This window comes from Arvicanthis niloticus, chromosome 1 (genome assembly GCF_011762505.2).
Source record: "Arvicanthis niloticus isolate mArvNil1 chromosome 1, mArvNil1.pat.X, whole genome shotgun sequence".
Classification (NCBI taxonomy): Eukaryota; Metazoa; Chordata; class Mammalia; order Rodentia; family Muridae; genus Arvicanthis; species Arvicanthis niloticus.
In genome coordinates, this window is record NC_047658.1 from 131,385,291 (window position 1) to 131,397,413 (window position 12,123).

The 12,123-nt window shown below is 44.7% G+C and overlaps 1 protein-coding gene across 4 annotated transcripts in view; it reads left to right on the top strand.

The window, feature by feature from the left end:
* The first annotated feature begins 541 nt into the window (after nt 1–541).
* Apba1 (amyloid beta precursor protein binding family A member 1) overlaps nt 542–12,123 on the top strand; it is a 200,564-nt gene continuing 188,982 nt past the window's right edge. For 2 of the 4 annotated variants that reach the window (XM_076918545.1, XM_034504563.2), the window contains exon 1: nt 542–747. The gene's annotated coding sequence lies outside the window, so the exon portion shown is untranslated. Of the gene's footprint in view, nt 771–12,123 lie in introns of all 4 variants that reach the window. The other 2 variants (XM_076918547.1, XM_034504554.2) reach the window with 2 other exon arrangements.

Here is a 12,123-nt window from a genome sequence, read left to right on the forward strand (position 1 = left end):
TTCCTCTCAAGCGCACGCGGGCTCCCCCTAGCGGCCACTCGGGGAGCACAGCGCCGCATTGCAAGCTCCAAGCCTTTTCGGCGGTTTTCAGGTCCTGGAAGCGGGAAAGCTGCGTGTCACTAAGCAAGAGGACACACGCAGCCGTCCACGCGGCTGCTCAGCAGTGTGTCCTAAGCGTGTCCAGACCCCTCACGCAGTGATCGGGCCCAGGATGAGCGTTAGGGACCTGGGGCTGAGGACGGTGGAAGTCCCCGTGGGTCCCCGGGGGAGGCAGCCACGTAGTCCAGTCTAGGCTCCTGGCCACGAGAGGGAGGGACTCGCGCCCGGCTACGGCGACGGCTGCGGACCCCTCGCACGCTCACGCGCGCCCGAGCCGGACTCTTGAGCAGCCGCGTCGGGCCCGCGCCGCGCGCGCACGCGGGTGGGCGTGGGAGGCAGGGGCGCCGCTGCACGCGGCGTGCGCGCGCTCCCCCCGCCGTCAGTCGCAGCCGCCCGGCCCCGGCGCGCGTCACGAGGGCGAGCGGGCGGCGAGCAGGGGGTGGGGCCGCGGCCGGAGGGGCCCAGCGGCTGCCGAGCTAGAGCCGGAGGAGCGGGGCGCGGGCGGCTGCGGTCCCGGTGGCGGCGGGGGAAGATGGTGGCGCTGGAGGCGGGAGCAGCTGGAGAGCAGCTTTATTCCCAGGCTTGGCACGGTCGCTGTCACTAGCGCCGCCTGCTCCCGCGGGCCCGCGGACCCAGCTGTCAGGCAAGGTACCACCACCAGGGCGGGCTGGGTGAGTGCCGGGCGCCCGACGCCCAGGACGGAGCTCGGGTCCTCGTGGAGGAACGATTCCGGGAGCTAGGGGTGCTACGTGGAACAATAGTGAGGGTGAACAGGGACAGCAGGCGACATCCAGGGGGGCAATGCTTGGAACCCGGGAGGCGGGGGAAGGGTGTGTACCAGAGAGATGCCAGGCGTCCGGTGCGCGCTGAGATACCCGGCTTTGGGAAGAGCGGGCCTGGTGACAGTCATGGAAGGAGTGTGTGTGTGTGTGTGTGTGTGTGTGTGTGTGTGTGTGTGTGTGTGTGTGTTAGCAGAGGGGATGGAGGTGGCAGACCCGAGGTGTGGTGGGGGATGACATTTCCAGGAATCCCCGCTAGGATCCCTCCTCTCTGGCTGACTGATGTTGGAAACCTTGAGGTGGGCAGAATGCACTTGGTGTGTGGAGTGTGGAGGGGAGGCAGTAGGATAAGGCCGGGTTTGTAAAATCCCGTGTAAGAGTGTGTAGCGTGCAACTGGATCCACGCTCCCAAAACTGCGCCCTACATCCAGCGATCTGCTTTTCCTGACTTGATGCCACCAGCTAACACTGTGGGACAGTATTGGTTATTTTGACCCTGCAAGTCTGAAAACAGTTTCTGTTCTGCTTCTGTTCTTGGATGGCTGGGTGTAGGGATTCTCGCTTCCCCTTTCCCTAACGTCCTAACGCTGGGATGTGGAAGTGAGTGGTTGCTTTGAGGCACATGGCAGCAAACCGGGATAATGGTTACACCTTTTGAGACAGCTGGTGTCCCTGGTTCTGCAGGGAGCTTTCTTTGGCATTTCACAGTCTCTCCTTGACTGCCTGACTCTGCAATTTCTATTGTTTATCTCTTGTCTAACCCAAAGAAGAGGGTGTTTAATGGTCATCTCCCTCTCCCGTTTCCACAACTTTTATCCCCAGACTCCCTTCCATATTTAAGTACTGAAAACCTTCTGGCTGAAGGATGAGTAGTTTTCGTGATGCTTCTTTTAGAATAAACTCTGGAGGTGTGTAAAGGGGGGGGGGGGGGGCTTTAAAAATCCTAGAGCGAGATTGAGAGGGAAGTAAAAACGAGGAAAAAAGAGCATCCTGAGATGCTTTACATTCTCTTGGGTGTTTTTCCATGGAAAATAGGATACTTTATTTTTGCTAGTGACAGCCACTCTCCCAGTTTTCACTATGGTTAGAAGGTCCATCTAGGAACTGAAATCTCCCGAGACCCACAGTGATAAGATCTCTGGTCAATGAAGTCCCCGATTTCCTTCCCACAGTAGCTCACTCATAGGAAATTTGGCAAGTGTTTGGCTCTCCAGTGATGTCTAGGAACCAGGGCAGAGAAAAGCACTCAGAGTCTATAGATGCTTACATTTCTCTGTGTAATAAAGATAGGATTGGAGAGGGCACTGGAGATGGCACATTCATATGCGTGTCCACTGCAGCTGGCTTCCCTGGAGTCTGTATTTCTCCTGCAGTATCCATAGGAGCGAATGTACCTTTATGCTAATAGCCAGTACTTTATTGATGTCATATGATTGAATTAGCCTGTCTGGGACATATTTCAGTTATAATACCTTAAATTCTACTGAATTGCTGTCAGAACCAAATGGGCTGCCCTGGGCTCTTTGAAAAGCTTGAAATAATCAAGACTGTTCAAATAAATGCGTGACTTATTGATACCAAAGACTTCTTTCTTTTTTCTAAACATTTTGTTCTTTGGGTAAAGATCTCATTATCCTGTGGATACATTGAAAATACATTGAAAAACCAAGGCCATCAATGTATGATTTTTTCTTTTCATTTATTATTTTTAAAAAATGAATGATGATATGTGGACCAGGTGCCCTGGAAGCTGTCAGTATAAAGTAAATTTCCCTGTGTCCTTCAAGCCTTCTGAAATTTTAATGTGAGGTTGTTGGATCCCACTCGAGATTTAAAGGAGGCCTTATAAAAATGAATTTAGAATCTTAGTTCTTTAATTCTCTTATTGTTTCCACAATATCTCTTTCTGATAGATGTAAGTCACTTAAGAGGTTTTGGTTTCCTTACTTTAAAAAAAGTTATTATCTCTGTCTATGCAAGTAAAACCATATATGCAAATTTCTTATAAGAATGCTCAAAAGTATTAGAATTACCAATGTTAATAACCTAATTGAAGAAGGAACCACATACAAACCCAATCCATGACTTGAGAATGTCTGATTTCCTTTCTCATGTAAATGAGATACTTTTTCAAATACCATGCCCTGCTTTTCTAACGTTTGGCTGGGTGAGGTTAAAGGTACAGCTCCGATCTGTAATTCAGTTTGGTAAATGGCTGTACCTTTCTCTGCAGCCTGCAGCAAGCCATTTGTTTTGCATGAATGCCTCTTCTTCCCTTAAAGCAGCTTTAATGCCTTTCTCTTCTATCACGAGCCTCTCTTTTTAAAAGTTTGTCTTTTCAGAAGATTTGGAAGTAAAGGACATTTGAAAATTGACCTGTGGGGCCAAAAAGGGATAAACCATGATGCCACGGGGAAATTGGGCTTTTATGCTACAAGAAAGAAGAAATAGAACATTGAGCAGTGGAAACAGACTTGTTCTTGAATAAGTTGGGTAGTGGAGGAGAAGGTGATACATCAAAGGAATGGTACAGCAGAGGGAAGGAAGCTGACTTTGGAAGCCTGGGATATGAATCCATTAAGAGGAAGGGAGATGCTGCAAGCAGGAGGCTAAGTTGATAAAGCCGTCAAGATGGTGGGCCATACCGGGTGGAGGCATGACTCTGGAGATGGAAACAGGGAATTCTGAGATAGAAGGAATGGAACATGGTTATTCTCTCTTAGAAAAGATAAAGGCAAATTGAGGCTGAGTGTAGAATTATGAAGGCTAGTAGCAACGTGTGAGTGAATGACCATCACCCAGCAAGGAGGAACTCTGTGTTTGAGTGTTCCAGCAAGCCCTGTACAATTATGCTTTAATAACTACTTAAATTTTGTAATAGTGAACATTCAGTATTGCTAAATTCAGTGGTGTCCCTTATTCTCCATGGAAAGAATGCTTTCTTTTAAAAGCATTTATGTTGCCTGAATTGTCTGAAACTCTATTTGGACAATTTTCTATGAGAACTTTCTCTTGGGGACCTTTGAGTTCAATAAATAAGGGTTGTAATAAAACAATGGAGAAAAACAAGGCTTTTTAAAAATAATTTTTTTCTTATATATTACAGCAAGACGTGGCTTTTACAGTGAAGTATAAAGTTGACTTTTCAAAACTCAAATATAGCACCTTACCCAACATCATGCCCACCATAAGTGTTCAATACATTTTTGTCATGTGAATTCATGAATAAATTAATTTGTTTTAGTAGGTTAAATATAGTCTATAAGACCTGAAATTTCAGAATTTATTTATATAATGGATATTCAGTGAGTTGTATTCTGTGACCTGTACAAGGCTATGGTAATATAAACCTGTTTATGTATTCATACCTGCTATATACACTAATCTTGAAAAAGAAGAACATTGTTTTCCTCAAAAAACTATGTATGCTTGAGACCTTTGATTATGATGATTTAAGATGAGATTATGAAATTCTTTCTGTAGCAAATGATAATTTCAAGGTTCTAATGATGAAATCTGTTTATACTTTTTACAAATATTCATCAAGTGCCCTCTCTGGGCCAAGCTAGCTGCAAGGATAGAATTGGCTAGTGGGGAAGGGAGTTGGAAGAGTTCCTGATATCACAGAGTTTTTAGTGGGAGGAGACTCCAAGGAAATAAATAGGTGACATTGTATAAAGTGTATTAATAAGAGTAAAATGGTGGGGAGAGGGGCTAGGTAGAAATCTCAGTTGTGAAAATGTTTGCTGTGCAAACAGGAAGACCAGAGTTTGGATACCTAGGTGGGTGTGGGTATGAAAATTCAAGCTTCAGAAGACAGACATGGGAGTCTCAGAGCATCCAGAGAGGTGAGCCATAGCAGCTACCTCTGGGTTTGATTAAGAGATCTTGCCTCAAAATAATAAGCAGTTGAGGGCAATTCCAACATCAATCTAGGGCCTCCTCATGCATGCACATGCAAATATAATATATACATATAAATACATAATATATGCATATGTAAATATGTATATATTATATGTGTATATAAAATATGCATATATGCATAGCACATACACAAACACATGAAAAGAAGAAAAGGAGTGGGGGAAGAGAATAAGATGGGAGGTAATAGAGAGGGACAATGGAGAGGATCATATTATAGAGGATAGCCAAAGATGACTGGAAACAGAACTTTAAAATGGGAGGGAACGAGCCATAAACATGTTTGAAAGAAGGGCTGCAGGTGGGAACATGCTTTGCAAGATCAGGGAACAGCAGGGAAGCATCTTTGGGTTTACCTGGACATATGGCATCCCATCTGATTCGGGGAGCAGCCACTTTTTAAGAGGCATCTACTTTGCCTTTCAGTATTAAATCTGTCACCCACAAGGCTCAGTCACAATGTACCGGGTGGTACTGACCCAAGAGGCAACACTGAGTTTCTGAAATGGTACGTGTTCTCAGCCAAACATGTTAAAGCTAGAAAACTTGAGGAGTGACTGTAGCAATGAGATGCTAGTCTGCAAGAAGCACTTGCCCTACCTGGGACACTCTGAGGTCTGAATCCTCTTTAAATATGATAATCTCGTCTCCCCATGCCCACCCTCACCCCATATACCCACTTCAAGTCCTGTTTGCAAGTATGAGGTCCTCCAGACTAGAACTCTGCTTTGTTATAGTTGCTATACCCCCACAACACACAGGACAACTCTTTACATTAATAGGAGATCATTAAGTACTCACTGTCAGTCATGAAATAAGACACTTCCAATCATTTCTACAACTCAGGTATAAGAGATGAGAGTATGAACCCCCTTTTAGCTTGCTTTCTGCAGACAGCTAGCTGTGTTCCAAAGCAGAACAGCAAATCACCACCTCTGGACTCATTTATACATTTAGACCCTGGAACAAGGACTTGAGTTCGGGGGAACTCAAGACAAAGAGAGGAAGCAAGCCAGCAAGAGATGAATTAGTGAGCAGGTCACTGCTTTGAGCAACTGACTTGTACTTAGAGTTACACAGAAGAGGATAAAGAACCTCAGGTGTTTCCCTGCCATCTACCCTGCAGAGGTAAGCCCCCCCGCACTTCCAGGCTGCTGGCTTACTCCTGAACACTGTTCAGAAGCCCCCAGCAGGGGATCAGGCAGAAGGGACTGGCTGGCATGCAAAGCAGCATGTTGGGCACAGTCAATCAAAGTTGTAGAGAAATGCAGAAGTGCCCTGCAGAGGTCCGGAGCCTCTGTTCCATATGGCACAGAGATACCACAAGGACTTTTTTTTTTTTTTTTTTTTTTTTTTAACAGATGAAGAATTGGTTTGACAGCAATTATCAGTATTTTAATATAGGGTTTTAAATTGCTGCAACAGCACTGTATTCCACTCACTCACAAGCCAGTCATTGACAGCGCTCTGTACTGGCGATATCCATCACCCTTGGCTGTTTTAGGACATCTAATAGAGGGAATTACACAAATCTTCCCAGGAATATCTACTCAATGTATAGTAGCCTTGATTAGAAGGTGGCCCCACATTTTCCAAAAATGAAGGTTTTGGAAAAGGTTTTATGGCCATTTGAATATGCACATCCTAGTAATATATGCTAATAGTGAAAAGTCTGCTTATACCTGCTATGTTAATTTACTTGAATATATTTACAGTGTGTTTGTAAAACTAGTACTTTGGAAACAGCACATCTACTCTCACACATTATGAAATCATTGCTTCTCATAACCCTTTAATATCTGTGCTCATTAGTTTTGTTGACTTGACATAAACTAGAGTCACCTGGGAAGAGGGAACCATCGGATTGGCCTGTAGTCATGTCTAGGTGACATTTTCCCCCATTAATGATAAGAGAGGGCCTAACCTACTGGAGGCAGTGCCACCCCTGTGCAGGTGCCTGGGCTGTCTAAGAAAGCAAGCTGAGCAAGCCATGGAGAAACTTGTAAGAAGTGTTTCTTCATGCCCTCTGCTTCAGTTCCTGCCTCCAGGTTCCTGCCCTGCCCTCTTTCAGTGATACACTGTGACATGGGTGTGTGAGCCAAATAAACAGTTTCCTCTCACAAGTCGGTTTGGCCAGTGTTTTATCAGAGCAGCAGAAAGCAAACTAGGACAACAGCTGAGTGTGTGGTCACATGACCACTTTGTGTCTGTCCATCTCCTTCCTTGTGGCACTCCTTGAGTTTCTGTAAGATGCCCCCACTGTGAACTCAGTGCTCAGTTCCATAACACACGAATGTCTCCTTCTTCTTCCTACAGAAGTATCATGATGCCCTGACCAAGGCTTCCCCATGGCCGTATTAGGACATCCAATAGAGAGAATTACACAGCTCTTCCCAGGACTATCAACTTAGATTACTCATGGCTCTTTAATCTCCTTTCCCCATGGATACCATAGTTTGTGGTATTTCAATCACACAGCCTTCATGGGCAGCCCTGTCTTGTATTGGGGCAGTTTTCTCCCTGCCAGCCCCTGGATCACCACTGTTACTTTTTATGCAGCCGTCTTACGGCTTCTCCACTTAGACGGGTCTCTCCCTTTAAAGTCAGTTTCCATCACCTCTGCATTAGTGACCTGTGTGATTGTCAAGGCCAGTTGTCTCACAGGCTTCTGGGTTTCTGACAATGAGAAGAAAGTAATTAAGAGAATGCTCTACAAAATGGGGGACCTTTGTAGGTGTTCAAACATAAAGCAGATTTTTTTTTTCTTTCCTGAAATGTGAGTGTGTGTGTGTGTGTGTGTGTGTGTGTGTGTGTGTGTGTATTTGAAGTGGCAGTTTCCTTTTATTTTGGTGTCTGTGAAGTGACTGTGAGAAGTTGTCAAGAAGTGTCAAAGCCCACCATGTCTGCCAGGTTCCCCCAGAAGCTTCCTCTTCCACTCTGTGGTGTACTTGCTAGAAACCAATTAGTGTGGATTGTTTATCTTCCAGATAATGTGAGGATCTACTGCCTGACTTTTGATGATTCTGTATCTCATGATCAATTTCGTATTTGGTAGTAGTTACATATTAAAGAAGTATACTTGATGAAGGAGACCTAAGTATCCTCCCCTCTCCACAAAACTATAGCACTGTTATGCAGACAGGATCTTATGCTGTTGGCCTAGCTGCCTTTGAACTAGCCATCCTCCTGCCTCGGTCTCCCTTAGGAGTAGGTTTGCAGGTGCCAGGTCATTCCAAGTTTTAGCATATTTTAATGCAGTGGGAAAGTTTGTCACTTAAAGAAATTCCATTTAACAGGAATAAGTACCTCCTAGCGTTTCTATTTAATGAGCTAGGATTGTTACACTAGACTTTACTGCAGTGGTTCACATTTGATTGTAATGGATTCTTGCATGTTCTTGACCATCACTCTTAGCAAGAATACAACTTACCATGGTACTATAGACGATTGTGCACAAATATCCTCACTCCCACGCCACTGAAGCAAGTGTGTTCAGCACTATCTGTCTTCTGTTACATGTGATGCCCACTGTTTTCTGCTCTGTTCTGCTTCTATTTTCTCATGTTTGCCAACACGCCAAACTGATCTCAGCATTAATGGGCCCTAACACACAGTGTAAAACACACTGCCCCATTATATTAAGCCTGACAGAAGGGTGCTTATTTTTTTATAATACAAAATAATTTCATGTCTGAAGGGTTTTTCCATTTGTTTCAAATCATTAATAGATTTGGGTATTTGGTGTTGTGGGTGTAGATGTCATAACACTCAGAATGGCACACATTGTTTTTTGAGTATGTAATTTATTTCCAAAAGGAGAAATTATTCAAGGTATTGAAAAGTATGCAAAATGGAATGAGGAGATTGGGCTGGTTCCCAGCTAAATCGGGTAGCTTCCTGGGAGTATGACCTGGAGTGTGTAGCTTCCTCACTGGTGGGCTCCTGTCTCCTCGTGGGTCTTTCCTGACCCTACTTCCATCTGAGCCCCTCTTTCAGCTTGTTTCCCTGTAGTGCCTGGATGTTTGGTTCAGATATTGAATTCAAATTTTAGTTTACTGTATTTTTTCCTAGTTGTGGAAATAGTTTTTATATCCATTTTTTTTTTCTTCCAAATGACTTGGAAACACACAAGTCTTTTTGCCTGAGCTGACACCTGGGGAAGTTTTGTTCTGAGGGAGCCAGAAGTTAGTGCATAGATGAAAGTTTCCATGGTGACAGGATGAACAGAAGCCTAACTGAATCTCCTGTGTGTTGCTGAGGACTGAACCTCGGGCTCCACGAGTGGTAGGCGAGCATCCTGCCAACGAGCCCCATTCCCAGCTCAAGCCTACACGCGAGTAGGATTGCCCAGTTTGTGGCTGCCTAGCTGTGTAATGACGCACGCACCAAATCCTTCTCTACAACCTCAGTGCAATGACTACACACAAACTAACACAGAGGAGTGCCGGGTGGTGTGGCATCTGCATGCCCAACTCAGGTTTGCTTCCTAATGATTCTTATGACTTCAAAGCTGCATCCTCAGAAAAATTATAGCTGAGATGGAACCTTGAGACCCACCATGGACTTCTCAGAAACCAAAGGACAAGGCAGAGGGACCTATCCTGAGGCCCATGGATAGGAATGAGGCCAGAGTGCTCCTAGAACCCAGGTCTCTTCTGTCTTTCTGCCCTCACAATGGTGTCTTACCATAACTGCTCAAGCTGGACCCTCAGTTATGATGCCCTCATCTGTGTATGTGAGTGAGGGGAAGGGAGAGAGGAAGGGGGAGTGAGAGACGGAGTGTGTGTGTTGCATGGACTTCTCTCAGGTCTAGATACCAAAGACTCAAGACAGGTCAGAATATGGTGCCACCATAAGCCACCAGCAACAAGCAGGGCTTCGTCTCAGCTTTCCCAGATGCCAAAGGGCAGGAACAAAACATGGCCTTCCCATGGCCTCCCACGCTGCCACTGGAAAATCTAAGTGAGACCTAAAAGGCTAAAGTAAGATAGACACACCTCTTCCCTTCATAATGACACTAAGCAAAACTGACTCCTAGTCCTTAGCACCACCGTCCTCTACACCAATGGTGGCAGACTCATCTGTTGAGAACCAGAGGGTAAACCAGAGGTTCCGTGCCATGTAGTCTTCTGCCACAGCGTCTCTCCTTTGCTGCTGTGCACAAAAGCTCTTGACACTGTGGTGGTCAGCAAGCATAGCTGTGTTCTGACAGGTACACTCAAGGATGCTGGCATTTCTTAAGATTGTCACATGTCAGAAAATTTTAACTGCTCTTAATACTTTCTTTTCAGCTACCTAAAAAATAAAGAGCTGTTTTAGTTCTTAAGCGGTACAGTGGCAGGCACTTGGGTTAGATTTGTCTCATGGACCTGAGTTTGCTGACTCATGCTTGGGTTTTCAGAGTTTTAATTCACCTCAGAATCCACCAGGTCAGGCCCTGTCCCTCATTACACACAGTGCACCTGTGCACGCACACTTCCTGTATAGTGAGTATTCACTCACTAAACGTCTGGAGAACCTTGTTTGTCCGTGTTTCCTATTTTTCTGTCTTATGAAAGGACTTCTGTCTCCACTCTAACAAACCTTTGGGAGTGACCAAGTTAATGTCTTGTGATTAAATTTAGGGGCTCTGAGATTCCTGCCTTAAAGTTTTACCCCCTCTGCTGTCTACCATAAAAGGAAAAGAATGTCAGAAGAAAGAAGGGAAAACAAACAGACCAAACAAAACAAAGCCAGCATTTCAGCAGGAAAATGGCTTGCTGGAGAGAACTGCAGGGGCCAGGGCTTCCATCCATCCCTGGGCTTTCTGTCCCTCAGGCTGCAGCATTTCTTGGCTTTGCTGGTCAGCACCTCTGCTTTTGAGTGTAATTTCCTCAAAATTGGACAGAGGATTAGACTTCCACACTAGCTACACACAAAGAGAACCTAATGGAATGCTGTTACCTTTTGTGTATATTGAGGAATCACACACATATTCTTTCTGGAGAGCAAAGGCTTGACTGTATCTCCTGTCTTACTTAAGAATAACCCCAACTCCAAGCTTGGAGGTTGGATTATTAGGAAGTACATAAATTTGAACTCATCTTCCCAAATGCAGTGTGCAAACACTAGAAGATAGAGTGGTAGCTGCATGTAGTCAGCCAGTATATTATGGTAAAAACAGATGCTCCCAACTTATGATGATATGTCCCAATAAATCAAAAAATAAGAAGAAATTCCATTCAACACCCCTAGCCTACAGAATACCCTGGTTAAGTAACACACTTCATTGTAGAGCATCGGCTGTTTGCCTTTGTAATCTTGTCTGGCTACGAGCTTCAGCTCCGTGTCACTTCCCAGCTTCCTGAGAGTACACCATCCGCATGTCAGCCAAAGAAAAGATCCCTCTTCACAATTTAAAAGTGTGCTTTCTACAAAATGGATATAAATTTTGTGTCACCAGGAAGAGGGAAACCATAAATCTAACTATTATAACTCAGAGTTAGGGTCTTTCAATTTCTGCAACGAAATACCATGGCCAAAAAGCAACTTAGGGAGAAAGATTGTTTGGCTTACACTTCCATATTGCTGTTGAAGGAAGTCAGGACAGGAATTCAAACAGAGCGGGATCCTGGAGGCAGGAGTTGATACAAAAGGCACGGAGGGGTACTGTTTACTGACTTTCTCTCCACATGGCTTGCTCAACCTGCTTTCGTATAGAACCTAAGACTACCAGCCCAGAGATGGCGCCACCCACCATGGGCTTGGCCCTTCCCCATTGATCACTAATGGAGAAAATGCCTTACAGCTGGATCTCATGGAGGGCAGCATTTCCTCAAGGGAGGCTCCTTCTTCCCTGATAACTCTAGTGTGTGTCAACTTGACACACAGAAACCATCTGCATATAACTCTATAATGGGTCATTTTTTTTGTGTGTGATACCATGTGTACATATGTGTATATACCTGTGTGAGTGCATGTGCATGTGTGGTGTTGCACACATATATTTAAGAGATTGGAAGAAAGGAATATACTGTATAACTGAGATAGAAATAATTAATAGTATAGATTTCTCATTAAAATTTATTAAGGAAAAGAACAATTAGGTCATTGTTCAAGTAGCTACTTTATCTTTGCCTGCCAAAACTCTAATTTGCTATAACTTGGGAAAAATGCATGCTATGTGTAAAATAAATTGTAAAGTGTGCTTTTTACTTGGCATGCATTATGACTGCTATGGCAGATGATACCTCATCTTAAAGATAGAATGTGAAGTAAGTGTTAAAAGTGTGCGCTCCGTGTAAGTGATGTGAGGTCTCTAAAGCCTGCTTGGGGACGAGGG